Here is a 17,528-nt window from a genome sequence, read left to right as displayed (position 1 = left end):
TCCTAGTGCAAACCTAACAAACTACAGCACAGATAAAAAAGATAAAACTTTTTTGTTTTGTTTTGTTTGATAAAATTTTTAATAATGACACAGGATATCACTAAAATTCTTTAAGAAAAGTGATTTCTCTATCACATGTGTAGATATATATACATCCTAAGTCGCTTCAGTCGTGTCCGACTCTGTGCGACCCCATAGATGGCAGCCCACCAGGCTTCCCCGTCCTGGGATTCTCCAGGCAAGAACACTGGAGTGGGTTGCCATTTCCTTCTTCAATGCATGAAAGTGAAAAGTGAAAGTGAAGTCACTCAGTCGTATCCGACTCTTAGCGACCCCATGGACTGCAGCCCACCAGGCTCCTCCATCCATGGGATATTCCAGGCAAGAGTACTGGAGTTGGGTGCCATTGCCTACTCCTATATATACATATATATATGTATATATATATACACAAAACAAAATCTATATCTATCTATATATATATGTAGATTTTGTTTTGTGTTTCTCATCTGAAGTAGCTTTACATTAATTTGTCATTGTCTCAGATTTAGTCCTCAAATACTTTCAGAAATTCCAGTTATCAAGTCTGAACAATGCTAGATATGCCAGGCTATAAGGAGTACATGTGGCCAGACTGCCAGGATCAATATACAGATGCTGAAGTCATAGTGTTTCTTGAACTTTTTTCTATTGATTGGATACATCAGAATCACTATTAAAATGTGTATTATTGGGCTCTCTCTGAGACCTATTGTGCCAGAATTTCTTAGGATTGGCAGACAGCAATCAGAAAATTTAATATTTTCCCCAGGAGATTCATACATACTTAAATTTGGAAACTACCACCTAATGTTGTGTCATAGTTTGTCAATTTTCACAATAGTGGGGAGATCAGATCAGTTCAGTTCAGTCACTCAGTCATGTCCGACTCTTTACAACCCCATGGACTGCAGCACACCAGGCTTCCCTGTCCATCACCAACTCCCAGAGCTTGCTCAAACTCATGTCCATCAAATCGGTGACTCCATCCAACCATCTCATCCTCTGTCATCCCCTTCTCCTCCCACCTTCAATCTTTCCCAGCACCAGGGTCTTTTCTAATGAGTTAGTTCTTCACATCAGGTGGCCAAAGTATTGAAGCTTCAACTTCAGCAGCAGTCCTTCCAATGAATATTCAGGAGTTATTCCCTTTAGGATTGACTGGTTGGATCTCCTTGCAGTCCAAGGGATGCTCCAGAGTCTTCTCCAACACCACAGTTCAAAAGCATCAATTATTTGGCGCTCAGCTTTCTTAACAGTCCAGCTCTCACATCCATACATGACTACTGGAAAAACCATAGCTTTGACTAGACAGACCTACTTTGTTGGCAAAGTAATGCCTCTGCTTTTTAATATGCTGTCTAGGTTGGTCATAGCTCTTTTTCCAAGGAGCAAGTGTCTTTTATTTTTTTATTTTTATTTTTTTTAATGGTTGAAGGTGAGATTTTATTTATTTTTTTATAGTTTTTCTTAATACATAATTATGATTTTAATAGGTTTCCTCTAGTTTTTTTTTCTTTTTTTAAATTTTATTTTTAAATTTTACATAATTGTATTAGTTTTGCCAAATAACAAAATGAATCCGCCACAGGTATACATGTGTTCCCCATCCTGAACCCTCCTCCCTCCTCCCTCCCCATGCAGTCACCATCTGCAGTGATTTTGGAGCCCCCACAAAAAATAAAATCTGTCACTGTTTCCATTGTTTCCCCATTTATTTGCCATGAAGTGATGGGACCAGATACTATGATCTTAGTTTTTTAAATGCTGAGTTTTAAGCCAGTTTTTTCACTCTTGTTTTTCACTTTAATCCAGAGGCTCGTCAGTTCCTCTTTGCTTTCTGCCATAAGGTTGGTGTCATCTGCATATCTGAGGTTATTGATATTTCTCCCAGCAATCTTTATTCCAGTTTGTGCTTCATCTAGCCCAGCATTTCCCTTGATGTACTCTGCATATAAGTTAAATAAGTAGGGTGACATATACATCCTTGACATACTCCTTTCCCAATTTGGAACCAGCCTGTGGTTCTATGTCCAGTTCTAACTGTTGCTTCTTGACCTGCATACAGATTTCTCAGGAGTCAGGTAAGGTGGTCTGGTATTCCCATCATTTAGAATTTTCCATAGTTTGTTGTGAGCCACACAGTCAAAGGCTTTGGCATAGTCAATAAAGCAGAAATAGATGTTTTTTTCTGGGACTCTCTTGCTTTTTCTATGATCCAATGGATGTTAGCAATTTGATCTCTGGTTCGTCTGCTTTTCTAAATCCAGCTTGTGCATCTGGAAGTTCTTGATTCGTGTTGTGTTGAAGCCTGGCTTGGAGAATTTTGAGCATTACTTTGGTAGCGTGTGAGATGAGTGCAATTGTGCAGTAGTTTGAACATTCTCTAGCATTGCCTTTCTTTGGTACTGGAATGAAAAGTGACCTTTTCCAGTATGTGGCCACTGCTGAGTTTTCCAAATTTGCTGGCATATTGAGTGTAGCACTTTAACAGCATCATCTTTTAGGATTTAAAATAGCTCAACTGGAATTGCATCACCTCCACTAACTCTGTTTGTAGTGTTTGCTTCCTAAGGCCCACTTGGCTTTGCACCCCGTTGGGAGACAGGACAGTGATAAGAAGAAACAGGTTGAAAACTGGACTGAAAATACTTGACCGGAAACATAGACCATTATAGACTTAGCCACCTACATTTGGGTCAAAAAAAATATATTCTGGTAGACAGAATTCTGAGATGACTTCCAAGATGCCCCCTCCCTGGGGTACATAGCCTGTGTAATCCCTGATAATGTGACTATGATGGATTTTACTCTCATTATTGGGTTACATTAGATGGGACAGTTGATTTTGAGAAAAAGAAATTATCCTGGGTTAGCCTGACCTAATCAGGTGAGCCTTTGAAAGAGAATGGGCTCTTCCTAAAGTTTGTGATTCAATATATGAGTCACAATTGCTAGATTTGCAGATTAACAGAGCCATGTGGCAGTCTCTAGGAGCAAAGAGAAGCCCCCACATGATAGCCAGCAAGGAAACAGGGTCTGTGGTCTTATAACCACAAGGAGTGGAATTTAGCCAACAAGCTTAATGAACATGGAAACAAATTTTCTCCCAGTCTCCAAATGAAAACAGAGCTGGCCATCAGTTTCAATTCTCTAAGACCCAGAACAGAGAATTCTGTCATTCCACATCCGAACTTCTAACCTAAAATAAACTGTGGAGTAACAAATGGATGTTATTTTAAGCTGTTACATGTATGAGATTTGTTTCACAGCAATAAAAAACAAATTGATACCCAATTGCACTAAGGTGACCTGACCTGTGGTGACAGGTGTCTATCTGAACCCAGACACTGCTATGCACACATTGATTTCTTTGAATCTCATCCATAAAAAGAGATTGGTGTAATGAACCAGTAGATTTTACATATCAAATTAGGTTTGTAAAATCACTAAGATCTGTTGTGTCTAAGTTTAAAAAATTCATTAAGAAATTTTTGATAGGAAGAACAGAATCCCAGATATAGTAGTTCAAAACTTCCCTATCAGAAGTGATTTTTAAAACCTCTGTTCAAGTTTATATGTTACAATCAACATTATAAGGTAGATTAATATTTTAATCACCATTACCAAATGGGCATAAGAACTTAATTGGAGTTGATGGTCCAAGATTGTGCACTAAAGCTGCCAGCTTAAGACCTCATTCTCAGAACAATTATTTTTCTTCACCAAAGAAAATCTCATGAATCCATCTATTTAGCCAAGGTAAATCAATTTTTTTCTCTTAATGTGTCCATGAACAACATCTACTTTCCGTTATTTCTTGTGGTCATACAAGCATTTCATTGAATAGTTCTATAAATATTTCCCACATGCCATACCTCCTATGATGACTTTGCAATTCTAATAAAGTGATTAGAACTCCTTATCCTTGCTGTGGCCTCTGCTAAACGATGTGAAAATGCCCCTCCTGCTGGGGTTATCCCACCAGCAAAATTCAAATGGCCCACCAACAAGTGCATCTGTTGCTATTTGACTTTCCTTGCCCTTGTTACTTTTTCCTACTATTCTATGAGATCTTTAATTTCCCCCTTGAGGCTCTAAATTCCTTTTTAATTATTTATTTGTGGAGAATATCTTCTACAGATAAAATCGGGTTGATTGGTCTTCTGGTTTTCCTCTAATTTTTGGAGTTTTAACGTGTCACTCGCTCTCGGAAACCTCACAGCTTCCTAATTAGTAGGTGTTCGAACATAACAGGGTCATCAGATTTGGCCTACATATTCATTGTATTTGATCATGAGTCCCAAATATCCTGATTAACATGTGTACAGTTGTGATCTTAATGGGGATAAAACATGGCAGTGAGTCTGAAAAACAGAGTCAATAAGATTTTGACAAGTAGTTTCATTAAACACAGAAGGTAATTTAGAGTGCCAGAACATTTAGGCACTAACTGTTAAATGTTTCATCAATCTTCAAGAAATGTTAAAAACAAAACTGGGTTCGGTGGAAGTTTTTTTTTTTTTAAGCTTTCTGATTCATATGTTTCACACTGATGAAAGAAAACCTGGGACTTCCCTGTTGGTCTAGTGGTTAAGAATCCGCCTGCCACTGCAGGGTACACAGGTTTGATCTCTGGTCACGGAAGACTCCGCATGCCTGGGGCAAAGCCTGTGTGCCACAATTACTGAGTCAGTGCTCGGCAATAAGAGAAGCCCGTGCAGTGAAGCCTGTGCACCTCAATGAGGAGCAGCTCCACTCGCTGCAGCACCAAAGACCCAGCACAGCCAAAAATAAATAAATGACTAAAATTTTTTAAAACGAAAAGAAAAGTTGGTCCTTTGCTGATTTTGCCTTTAGTCTCATCCACTGGTAGCAGCACCTACTTTTCTTTTGGACAGAGAGCACTTTCCCATTCAGACTAGGGATCAGACAAGGCTGAAACTACCGACTCCTGGATCCACTCACTGGTGGCCCAGTCCTGGCTAACAGAGGTCACTTCATACTGACCACAGTGGGGAATGCCTGTGGACCAACAATATTCTGGGGACTTGCATAAAACTGTTGGGAAAGATAAGCTGCTGTTTTCTCTGGGTTTCCACTTGGGTTGAAAAGCCTGTGAAACTGCTGTTGACCCAATTCGCTCTTATGTAGCACAGCTTGCCTGACAATGGTGATCACCTGAGGAGAAAGCAAGACTGAGAAGAGACTGAAGAGTGTAGCCGTTTCATTGCTCCATCCTCTGCTACCCAGCCAAGCTTGAAGGTATACCACCCCCAGCCTTTTCAATTACTTGAGTTAATCAATTCCCTATAATGGTTAAGCCCCTTTGGGCTGCATTTTCAAACTTGCCACTGGCAGAATCTTGCTTTACAGAAAAGGTCTCTCTCACAAAAGTTAAATTAATCCCATACTCTACCCTTTGAATTTAGTAAAAAATGACATTATAAAGCTAATTTATTGACTTAATAATTTTTGAATGAAATACAATCAAATTCCTGATATATACCTTTGGTGATTATTTTAAGTCATAGCTATTACATCGTTCGAATTTTTCCAGTATTTAAAAGTACTTCAGTGATATAATCTCATTAATTCTTACAATGTCCTTTTGAACTAGCCAAGGGACAGGTATGCTTATCTAATAATATAATAGTCCTGTTCTCTCTTGCACTTCATGACACATTTCAGTGAAGGTTGAATAACAAAGCACGAGGTCACCTTTATAAGAACCTAGAGAAAACAGCAATTACCTCCCTAATGATGTAGGTAGAATATCACTGTGGAAATCAGAATAAAGATTCCAGCACAAATTCATCACCTGTGAGGAACTGTGTGGCCAATAGAACTTTTAATAATGTAGGTACATGAATATAAAATTTACATGATGCATATTATATGCACTATATAGATATTTAATCAACAAATTTTAATGAAAATCCTTCTATTTTTACTTTATTACATGTATATTATATGTAAGAAAAGTAAATAATTTATACATAACTAATATATTTATTAAATGGTTACTGTGCATATGTTCTTATAAAATGTGTTTTTAAAGTATAGAAAATATACCTTATTTAAAATATGCTGAAAGTAAATTTAAGTTTTCCCCATTATATTTTTCCTCACCATACAAAAAGTGTACTTTTTTCCCTCTCAATAAATAGCGGCTATTTAGACTCCTAAGTAAAGCAAGTTTGGGGTGGAAGATATTCCCACATTGCTAAATATTTTTCTTATTAAGATTCAAATTATATTTTAATTTTTTAATAAAAATTTTCCTAAAATATAGTACATTATCCTGACAATTTAATCTGCTCTTGATGACTGAGTGGCCTCCTCATGAGCATCCTTCTGGGTTATAAAATTTTAAGTGCTTCTGGATCTATTAAAATATGTAGAGTGGTTTAAACACAAATGCTGTGCTTTATGAATTCATATGTCTGCTTTTGGTAATTTTCCATTTTTTTTTAATTTGGTGGAATTTGTGTAGCTTGCAATAAAATCCTTTTTACTTGAGTAAATTTGAGTTTCTATTACTTATTAGGTATTTTAGGAGTGTTTACATGAGACATTTTAATACATAGCCTTAAAAAAAAACAACTATATAACCCAGCAATTCTACTACTGGATATAATCCAACCTAAGACACATAGGACAATGTTCAGAGAAGCACTATTCACAGCAGCCGAAGCCTGGCGATAAAGGTAATGTCTATCGAAAGTAGGACTGATTCCTAAATTTTAGTATATTGGTTGCAGGAAAACCCGGTGCCAGAGGATGGTCATGTCCCACATCTTAGCAAGCTCCTGGAATGACCCACCAAGTAAGATTTGTCGGCTTCTTGTAGGAAAGAATTCCAGGAGAAGGCGCCCTTTTCACTTTCATGCATTGAAGAAGGAAATGGCAACCCACTCCAGTGTTCTTGCCTGGAGAATCCCAGGGATGGCAGAGCCTGGTGGGCTGCCGTCTATGGGGTCGCAGAGCCGGACAGGACTGAAGCGACTTGGCAGCAGCAGCAGCAGGAAAGAATTCAAGAGCCAGCAGTGGTGAAGTGAAAACAGGTTTATTGAGAGAGATGCATCAATAGGCAGAATGCAATCTGCTGCCTCAGGTGAGAGCAGTCGAGGCGCTCTTTGGCCTTTTATGGTCTGCCGCTGAACTGTCATGGCGCCTGTGGGCGTATCACTTAGCATATGGTAATATATTACAATAAGTGCATAACGAGGCCCAAGGTCTACAGGGAGTTGAGCTTTCCACCATCTTCGATCTAATCGGTTCTAACCAGTTTCTGTCCTAAGTTTTTCTCAACTGGCTGTGTCATTCTTTAAGGGTTGTGCCTTATCCCTTTCCCTTCCTGCCACATATCCTACAATGGAATATTGTGTATCCATAAGAATGGGTTAATGTCACAGAACAATACGGGTTAAAATTGCCAAGCAAAATGTTGCATCAGGAAAACTGGATACAGGAGAGCTTCCTGTGAGGAAGCTTGTAGGGACCGGAAGGGAACAAGGTGGGGAATGCTGGGGTGCCTGGTGTCGCTAATATTCTGGTTCTTGACCTTGGTCCTGGCTCTGCATTGTGAGTACTTTATAAAAGTACTTTATAAAAGGTCATTGAGCTGTGCTATGGTGTGTGCATGTTTCTGCTTGTGCATTATAGTTCATCAAAGTTTACTCAAAAATGAATTAGGATATATGCTTTTATATTTATATCTTACACCACTTTCAAAGCACATGTATTATTTTGTTTTATGTATCCATTTCATAATTGTTCATTGGTCAGTTTATTTTCTGTCATTATCCAGGTAACAGGCAAGGTCTTGGAGATGCAGCACAGATTAAGGTAGATGTAATCGCTGCTTGCATGGAGTTTACACCCAAGTCGGTTTCATGCTCCCCATAACATTCCTGTAAAGCAGGTACAGAAGTTATGATCTTTTGAGTTTTGTTTGTTTATGTGTTTGTTTGTTTAAATAAGAGACAGTTAAGCATTGTTTCATGCTTTAGAGAAAACACCGTTTGAGGGGCAGCAGATGCAGAATGTGAGAAGGAAGGAAAAAAATTTAAGTCCCTTGAGGAGGATGTGAGAAAGGAACTCAGAAGCAAGAGACAGGGAAGAAAACTCCAAACTGGGAATTATCATTGGTCATGTGCAGTTCATTAGCAGAGCATGGACTACAGCCCCAAAACCTGACATCTCAACCACATCAAATCAAATTTCTCTTCCTCCTGGGCACTTCTAGGATGACAATAAATACTGTTTTATATACATGTGCTTGCATGCATGCACATACACATACATTCTAAATAATAAGCCTCATTTCTGTGCACATAGTTCACCATTATCTGCAGGTGATGTGTTCTATTCCCCTCAAATAAAGAGGCCTGCACATAACTGTCATGCCTTAAAACCGGTGGAGGTCTTTACTTTCTCTGACAGTGGAGAGAACCAGAATGGAAGAGAGGGAACTATGAGAAGGGTCAGAAAATAGAATAATGACAATAACAGAAAATAGGGAGGAAATTCCTCCTTGTAAGCCATTAATTTAAGAACAGTTTTCTAAATATCTTGGGATTTGTCATCAAAATGCTTTCTAGGAAAGAAAAGGACTTGTGCAAGAAGGCAAAGCTGTGTGCCTTGGGCCCCTGGGAGAAGGTTCCTTTATGTGTTAATCCATGTCCAGCAAACAGCAGACAGGGAAATGGATTTAATTCTTTGAGAAGATTGACAAGGAGGAGTGCCTATGAGGGAAGGTGAGGAGGAATCAGGGGAAGAGCCATTTCCAAGGGGCAAGAGGAGGGAGCGTTTATCAGAAGGCTGGGAGAGAACCATTGCTATGGAAGAGTACCACCAGACAGAAGCTGTGGATAATTTAACCATGCTAACCCATGACCCCTGAAGGGATGAAGGCAGGGCAATAAATACCTTGATCTCACTTTTGGACACTGCTTCTGTTTTTGCTGGTATCTCCCACTGAGCAAACTCACCAGCAGTCAGAGTGCACCAGAGCCCGCCAGTGTGATTCATCCATGTTGACTTCCTAATAGAACAGCTGGAGCAGGGTGCTGAGTGGATCAGTAGGCACATCAGCAATTGATCACTACAGATATGCACAGTATCTATCTTAAAAAAAAATTATCTTTGCTCCCTAAGTGCGATAAGCCTCTATTATCCTGTTGCTCTCATCTCCTTCCAAGAGAGGCTTCTTGAATCTACTCACTGGCATTGTCTTTTGTTTTTTTTGTTTTTTTAATTTTATTTTATTTTTAAACCTGAAACACTGTATTAGTTTTGCCAAACATCAAAACGAATCCGCCACAGGTATACATGTGTCTTTTGAATTCACATTCATTCCTTTGCCCACTTCCCTCTGGTTTCCACTCACTCCCATCACTCGCTTGAAAGGGCTCCTCCCAGGCTCATCACTAAACTCTTACTTGTCATTTGCACCATCTCAGTCCTTAGTTTATTTGACCACTTTGCAGCATTTGATCATAATAATGATGCTCTTTTCCTTGAACCAGCTTTTCTGTTGTTTTTCTCTTTTCTTCATCTTATCCTTATAAAACCTGCTGCTATAACAGGGCTGCTATAATAAAGTACCACAAAATATGTGGCTTAAACAAAAAGAAACTTTTCCTTTCAAATTTCTGGAGGCTAGAGTTCCAAAATTAAGGATGGGAGGGCCATACCCTCTCTAAGGGAGGATTCTTCCTTGCCTCTGCCTAACTTCTGGTTGCTGCTGGCAGTCCTTGATGCTCCTTGGCTTGTAGACGCATCATTCCAGTTTCTGCCTCTGTTGCCACATAGTGTTCTGTGTGTGTGCCCTCTTACATGGATTTGAGTTATATTGAATCTAGGGTCCACTCTAATTCAGAATTACCTCATCTTAACTTGCTTACATCTGCAAACAACCTATTTCCAAATATGGTCACGTTCCTGGGTTCCCAGTGAACATGAATTTTGATGGAAAACTATTCAACTCAGCACAAGATCCTCTCTTTCACCTTTTTTCAAAGCACCTGCCCTTTAATATCCCCTACTGTCCTATTCTGCACAGGTTTTGATCACAAATGCCTACAAGGAAGCAAACACATAACAAAAATGAATGATGTGCTTCTGTTATAAGAACAACTAAAAATCGCCTGCATTGTGAATAGCAATTCACCCTTGATCTAAAAGGCAGATGGTTTGGTATGTGGTCAGCTGAAGAAAGCATGTCATATTCTACAAGTGACAGGCTGTTCAGGCCCACCTGAGTGTTACCATTCAAAAATGCAGGGTTAGTGTTAAGTTGATTTTGTTTTTAAGAAAAAATAAAAATCTTGATTTTCATATAAAATCACTTAGGAAATGATTCAAAAATAAATAAAACAAACAACAAAAGGTACCAAAACATGGGGAAGCACTATGCAGATCAAACAAAAGTCATTTATGTGAATGGCCACACGTCTGGTTTGTAATCTGTTCTATACACATCTGATGATTTTGAGAGTTACTTAGGATCAGTGGTAACTTGGTTTTTAGACTGTCTGTCTTTCTAGTTGTGGAGATGTAGAAAGAACATCATGATGAACAGTCATACTTGTCTATTCACAAGAATATCAAACTTCATATGTCAAATATTAAATTCAATGTTTCCCACCACTAAACCTGCCTCTCTCTCATAGTCTCTTCCTTGATGAATGTCAAAGTCATCTCAGATTTCACACTATCTCTTAGCATATTTAAGCATATATTATACCCATCCAATATCTTTTAAATCTCTCAGATGAATTCCCCAAATCTCTCAAATGAATCCCCTTCTCTCCAGCCATTTAAATACTGCTTGTTTTATGTCATGTTCTAATAGCAGCCTTTATATACAAAGCACTAATTCTCTTTTAAATAAACATGTTATCTCATTTAATCTTCATAGTAAGAGTGTGATAGTGTCCTAGTTTAGGTTCTAAACTAGAGCATGAGAAAGGTCTTAGGTAAGAAAAGCAGAAGTAAGGAAGGGAGGAAAAGCCAATATAAGATGAATTGCTATGACTGCCGCTGTTGGCAACAGGAGCAGGAATATCTGAGAAACGGACAGGAGGCCTCCAGGAAATGGCCATCCAAATGGTGAGAGTTTGAGGCATTTACTACAGCTGCTGTCCCCCTTTGGCCATGGCCCCCCTGGGCCATGTTTGTTTTGATTGAGAGCTTCCTACAGCCCAGGGAGATACACAGCCTACACCAGAGTTGATCTACCACCAGGGCAAAGTGAGTCTGAGCTCACATGAACTATTAAGCACAGCTTCAGCTAAACCCAAGGTAAGCCAAGGGAGATGATACAGAGCACCAAAGCATCTGCTTCTGATGAAGGAAGTAAAACTTTGAGAGGTAACACAGATTGAAAAGCAACCAAACTAGGATTTATATTCAAGTCTGACTTCAAAGCCTCTACTTTTAACTCCTATGTGTAAGAAGTGGGACTTCCTTGGTAGTTCAGATGGTAAAGAATCTGCTTTAACAATGTGGGAGACCCAGGTTCAATCCCTGGGTTGGGAAGATCCCCTGGAGAAGGGAACAGCTACGCACGCCAGTGTTCTTGCTTGGAGAATTCCATGGTCAGTGGAGCCTGGAGGGCTGCAGTTCATGGGGTCATAAAGGGTTGGATACTACTGAGTGACCAACACTAACTAATGTAAGAGGTTTCAGGCAACCTTAAAATTAGAAGGCACAGTCCCCAAAACTGGCCTCAATTTTTATACCAACTGTAAGTTTGGCAGTGTGTGGTAGTGTGGGGAGAGCGGTGTCCCAAAGTCATCATCGGTTTCAATAACTCACTGAAACAACTCATAAAACTTACTGTCGAGGAGGTTCTAAATGTGAGCTTCCTTGGTCTGCTCCCCATGGGGTCGGGATGCATTACTTTCCCAGCATCAACCTGTGGCAGTACTCAGGGAGCATTGCCACCAAGAAGACTTACCCAAGCATCAGAATTCATCATTTTTATTGGTGTTCCATTACATAAAAGATTGACTTTTTTTTTTTTGGCCACATCTTGCTGCATGTGGGATCTTAGTTCCCCAAACAGGGATTGAACCCTTGCAGCCTGAGGTGGAAGTACACACTGGACTGTCAGAATTTCCTACATAATATTGATTTATTCCCCATGTCATTGATCTCAGCCTCCAGTTTGACTGATACCACATGACTAAATCACATGACTGGTCTCCCTGTCATAACTAATCTTGACCTTAAGATTATAAAATATGACTGGCCTTATCCTAAAATCTGGTATGGCCATCCCCTACTCTGAACAGAGATACTCCTATCAGTTTTGATGTGGATTGGTGGCTCAGACTGTAAAAGCGTCTGCCTACAATGCAGGAGACACAGGTTCGATCCCTGGGTTGGGAAGATCCCCTGGAGAAGGAAATGGCAACCCACTCCAGTACTCTTGCCTGGAAAATCCCATGGACCAAGGAGCCTGGTAGACTATAGTCCATGGGGTCGCAAAGAGTCAGACATAACTGAATGACTTCACTTCACTTCACCACCAAGAAGCTCAGGGCAAAAACCAGACCTCTTATGGCCATGCCAAATTCTTGACTATATACTATGAAATACGATTCATGATTCAGAGTAAATCATGGCCAGCAAAATATAGATCTGGTTTTGTCTTTCCTTCCTTGAATACCTTCAGTGGCTCTCATCACCTTCTGAATAAGATTCATTCTCTTCAGAGTGGCATTAGGTACGTGGAGATATGACCTCTGTCCACCTTTGCAACCTCATACTCGGCACTCTTTTCTTTGTACCCTATAGCTCTTCCAAACCATTGGAACTTACCCTAATGACTCTGTCCTGTTCTTAGCAGCAGCCTGACTAGTAAAAATGGATAATAGCACATAGACACTCTACAACAACAAGAAAGTTACTTTTTTTTTCTGAGTAGTGCAAATAGATTAAGACAAGGTCCTGTGACATGTGTGTGTGTGTGTGTGTGTGTGTGTGTAGGAGATGTTCCTTGATGAAATTTCAATTGAAGAGAAGATGTGAGAGAATAGGAGAGAAGAATGGATATACTCTAGTTTAGCAGGTAAGTGGCAGAAGTAGGGTTAAGGTTCTACTTCTCTTCCGCCATTTGGAACAGAAACAAAATGTTCAGACTTCGATCAAACTCTCCTACTTGTGACCCTTTCTTGCCTCAGAACTTCTGAAGATGCAATAGTATCTCCCCTTAAAACATATGCACAAATGCACACATGGCTACACTTCAAGACTCCTTTCAAAATGTCTCCCCTCACCATCATCCATGCCTTCTTTCCTCTTTAGATGTATCACTCCTCTTTCTCTTTATTGCACAATACTATCTGAACAGTTATCAAGCTGAATTACGACTGTTTGTATGTTCTTCCTGTATGAGCTTTACAAGAAAAAAGACCATACTTTTTATCCCTACACCTTTATCATCTAGCACAGGGCCCAGCAACAGTGGGATAAAAATTTACAGACTACATGAGCAAGTAAAGAAGGAAAAGAGAGAGAATGGCAGGAAAGAAGAGAGGGAAGAAAAGAGGAAGGGAAGGAGTCCTGAGCAATCATTTGGTTTGCAGATAAGCAGAGGAGGAGTTAATGTCAAGTTTAATAGAATACTATCCCTTGAAACCCCCAATCCTCAGCCCCCAAGCAGCAACACTGCTTCTGATGGCAGAGTTTAGTTAGCTCAAGGATAACACAAGGCATAAGCTGAATGACATTAAACTGCTCATGGGTTCATGCCCAAACCAATTCCCTCTGCAGGGAGGTAACATTTCTGTAGTCTTCTATGGTACTTTGAGAATCTCTCCAGGCTACAGTGGCAACAGATTTAGTAGACATGAGGGAACTAGCAGCACATCACATGAACTGAACTGGAAAATGTCCTGGCCAATTAACAGCAAATGTCTGTGGCAATTAACAAACAGCCTGGGAACAAAGACTATCTACATTGTTATAGTCAGTCCTGGAATGTTTATTGTCTCTTCTTGTCTTTGGTTTTATAGTTTCAACATTTGAAAGATGTATATTCCACTCTTTCACTAGTTTGTAAGCTCCCTCGAGGACCTAAACCCATCTAATACATCTTTTTATTCACACAACACCTAGCACAGTGTTTGACTCAAAGTAGGATGCCATAAATATTTTTGAAATAAACAAAAAATTCTACCCCATACTTGAAGCTATAGTTTGTCTCTTGCTGCCAGGTGTCCACAGCACAGCATGGGTATATAAATTAGTGTGGCTTAAACATTTCTCCATACTTTTTAGTTGCCTTCATCAAAATCAAAACAAATAAAGCTAGGTTTCTATGAGGAAGGAAATTTAGAGGTTATTTAGTTCAATCTCTCCTTTCAGATGAGAAACCTCTTATATTGTCTCCTCTAACAAAATGGAGCTAAACGATGGCCAGACCATAATCAGAAGCCCATCTCCAGACCCTCAGTCTAGTGTTCCTTTTTTTTTTAACAGCAATTTTTTTCTCACTCCTTCGTTTTAGTAATCAAGACAACAGGGTATTTTTATAACAATGCTTAAGAAAACAGAAATCACTTGGGTCCATTTTAGCAATTTTCTCACTAACATACATCGACTAACTTTGAATCTTTGTTAGTTTGCACTCAAGATCCCCTTTTAATGGTTTATCATCAGGCTTCCCCCCCATTTCTCTGAAAGAATAGAGAACAGCACCCAAGGTCACTTTTTCCTTCTGATTCCTCCTGATCTATTTCTGATTACTTCAGATCTACAAATTGATTTCCTCTCAGTTAACCTTAGAGAAAGAAGTGTTCTTTCTCTTTCTCAAGGCTAAACTTACCATCCTGGCACTTGATCTCATTCTTGTCAATATCCAAGATATTTGTTCTATAGTCTAGCCACACTCTCTCCTGAAACCTAGACCTCTCTCTGGCTCCTGACACCACAGAAAGGCTGAAGTTTTGTCCATGTTAAAGCTTCCTGATCCCACCTACTTGAATAACTACTGTGAATCCTACTCTCACCTTCTCATTCAAATATTTTGAAAGGATGCACTCAATCTCACTTTGTTAACTTCATTCATTTTTCATCTCACTACAATCTGTCTTCCACCCCCCTCACCCCAGAATACCACTAAAATGGTTGTGTCCAAGACCTAATAAAATGGTTGTGTTCAAGACCTGCTTTCTAATAATCAAACACAGGGGAAATTTCCAGTCTTAGGTTCCTACCTCATTTTCTTCTTCTCAAAACATCTCCCTATTCTTTTAGTTCGCGTGATCCTGCATTCATTTGATGCCCTGAACTGTTTTTGATCGTGATTACTTTTTCCCCTACTCGTAAAATGTCACTTTCCCACAACAAATATAACCATGATTTCAACTACAAATATATACTGATGGCAACCAAGTCTGTATTTCCATCTCAAACAGTTTTGATATTCAAATGTAGGTTCATATACCTATTTAATGGGTTTCATGTTCATGCATGGTAGGCACCACAAAAACTCAGTTCATCTCTGATGCTATCCTGCACTTATACACAGTGTAGAACACCACCAAAATGTTATATGTGGGGTCCAAGGATCGTGTTGGTTATAATTCAAGGTCACATTATTGTAAGGTTAATGTAAAAGTCATGTTATAAAATTGTAATAGGCACAAAGGTAAAGATAGTGAAACATATATTGAATACAGATGGCCATACACTGACTGAAAAAAGGCTCAAATAATTAAAAGGAACACATTTCCCAACTCTTCCTTGCTTTGTATTCCTCCTTCCTGTTTTGTTTCCTCATGTTCCTCTTTCCCTGGGGCCAGGAGGAGGACTGGAACCAATCATAAATCCCATTATATCCAAATTCACATTATGGAGCAACTTTGCTAAATTTTCTATCTTACAGTAGTATCACCATCAACTTAAGTGGTTCACTTAGAATAAAAACTTGGGGCTGATTCTTATACCCTCTTTTATTCCTCTCTGCATCCAGTTAATTAACAATTCTTGAAACGTGTACTTCTTTAGAAGTCCTTGAATTTGCATACCGTTTCTGTGTTCACTAATCCATACCATAATCCTTTTCTGGGCTACCCAAACAGCCTTCTATCAGGTCACTCTGCCTCCAGGTTTGTCCCTCTCAAACCTCAGAACTGAAATTCTAGAGAAAATTTGAAGTACTAAGGCCCTCTCCCTGATATTCATCTCCCAGTCCCATTTAGGATTTCAAAACAAAACATATCCAGATTTTTTCAGGAGTTTGTAACTTCTCTGCCTAGAATCCTGTACCACCTCATTGTTCTACTAAGACTCACCTCTAATTTAATCTATGAAGTCATCCCTGTCCTTCTTCTTGCCAAGGAATACAACTGACCACACCCTATTTTGGGCATCCACTTTTTATATGCAGACATCTATTAAAATATTTATAACATTTCATTATATTCAGTCACTTACTTTTTTCTTTTACCCACTAAAATTGCAAATGTATTGAGGAATGGGGCTAGATATGGTTCAGCACTGGGTATAGTTGGCGGATATAGATTATAATTACTTTTTAGACTAAATTATTTTTTATGCACTGTATAATAAACCTCAAATTAAAAAAAAGGGAAAATAAAAGCGACTACTAAGGTCATCTGAAAGGCAGAAGTCAAATTAAAAACAAACGATAGGTTCCAGTTTCATCCACCTCTGTATAATAGGCTTACTTCACTCTGTATCAGTTCTAATGAGGTGGATGAAACTGGAGCCTATTATACAGAGTGAAGTAAGCCAGAAAGAAAAACACCAATACAGTATACTAAGGCATATATATGGAATTTAGAAAGATGGTAATGATAACCCTGTATGCAAGACAGCAAAAGAGACACAGATGTATAGAACAGTCTTTTGGACTCTATGGGAGAGGAAGAAGGTGGGATGATTTGGGAGAATGGCATTGAAACTTGTATAATATCATATATGAAATGAATCGCCAGTCCAGGTTTGATGCATGATACAGGATGGGGCTGGTGTACTGGGATGGTTCGGGGAGGGAGGAGGAAGGGGGGTTCAGAATGGGGAACACGTGTACACCCGTGGCGGATTCATGTTGATGTATGGCAAAACCAACACAATATTGTAAAGTAATTAACCTCCAATTAAAATAAATAAATTTATATTTAAAAAAAAACCCAAAAAATAAAAATAAAAACAAACGATAGGAAAAGGGAAATATGATGAACAGTCCTCAATAAGGAAAGGAGTCTGTGTTTGCTATCACTGTCCAAATTGTGACCCCCTCAAGAGTTTCCCCTCAAAATAAATTTATAAAACCCTCCAAAATTATTTCAAGTGATTATTATATATTAATGACCTTACTCATCCTTTCATTCTTTCAATAGTTTTTATCCCAGACCTGTTAGGGAATAGAATTCTGACTTTACCCTTCTATTATAATTTAAATCATAAATTAGCATAGATAATAAGTATCCAGATATTATTTTTTT

The 17,528-nt window shown here is 39.0% G+C and overlaps 1 long non-coding RNA gene across 1 annotated transcript in view; it reads right to left on the bottom strand.

Moving 5' to 3' along the window:
- Positions 1 to 7,829: 7,829 nt before the first annotated feature.
- LOC129643871 (uncharacterized) overlaps positions 7,830 to 17,528 on the bottom strand; it is a 28,438-nt gene continuing 18,739 nt past the window's right edge. The window contains exons 2-3 of the long non-coding RNA XR_008710564.1: positions 8,974 to 9,113; positions 7,830 to 7,955 (exon numbers count right to left, since the gene is read on the bottom strand). This is a non-coding gene — a long non-coding RNA (uncharacterized LOC129643871). The remainder of the gene's footprint in view (positions 7,956 to 8,973; positions 9,114 to 17,528) is intronic.

The sequence above is a fragment of the Bubalus kerabau genome, chromosome 2 (genome assembly GCF_029407905.1).
Source record: "Bubalus kerabau isolate K-KA32 ecotype Philippines breed swamp buffalo chromosome 2, PCC_UOA_SB_1v2, whole genome shotgun sequence".
Classification (NCBI taxonomy): domain Eukaryota; kingdom Metazoa; phylum Chordata; class Mammalia; order Artiodactyla; family Bovidae; genus Bubalus; species Bubalus kerabau.
This window is presented reverse-complemented; position numbering and strand designations above follow the sequence as displayed.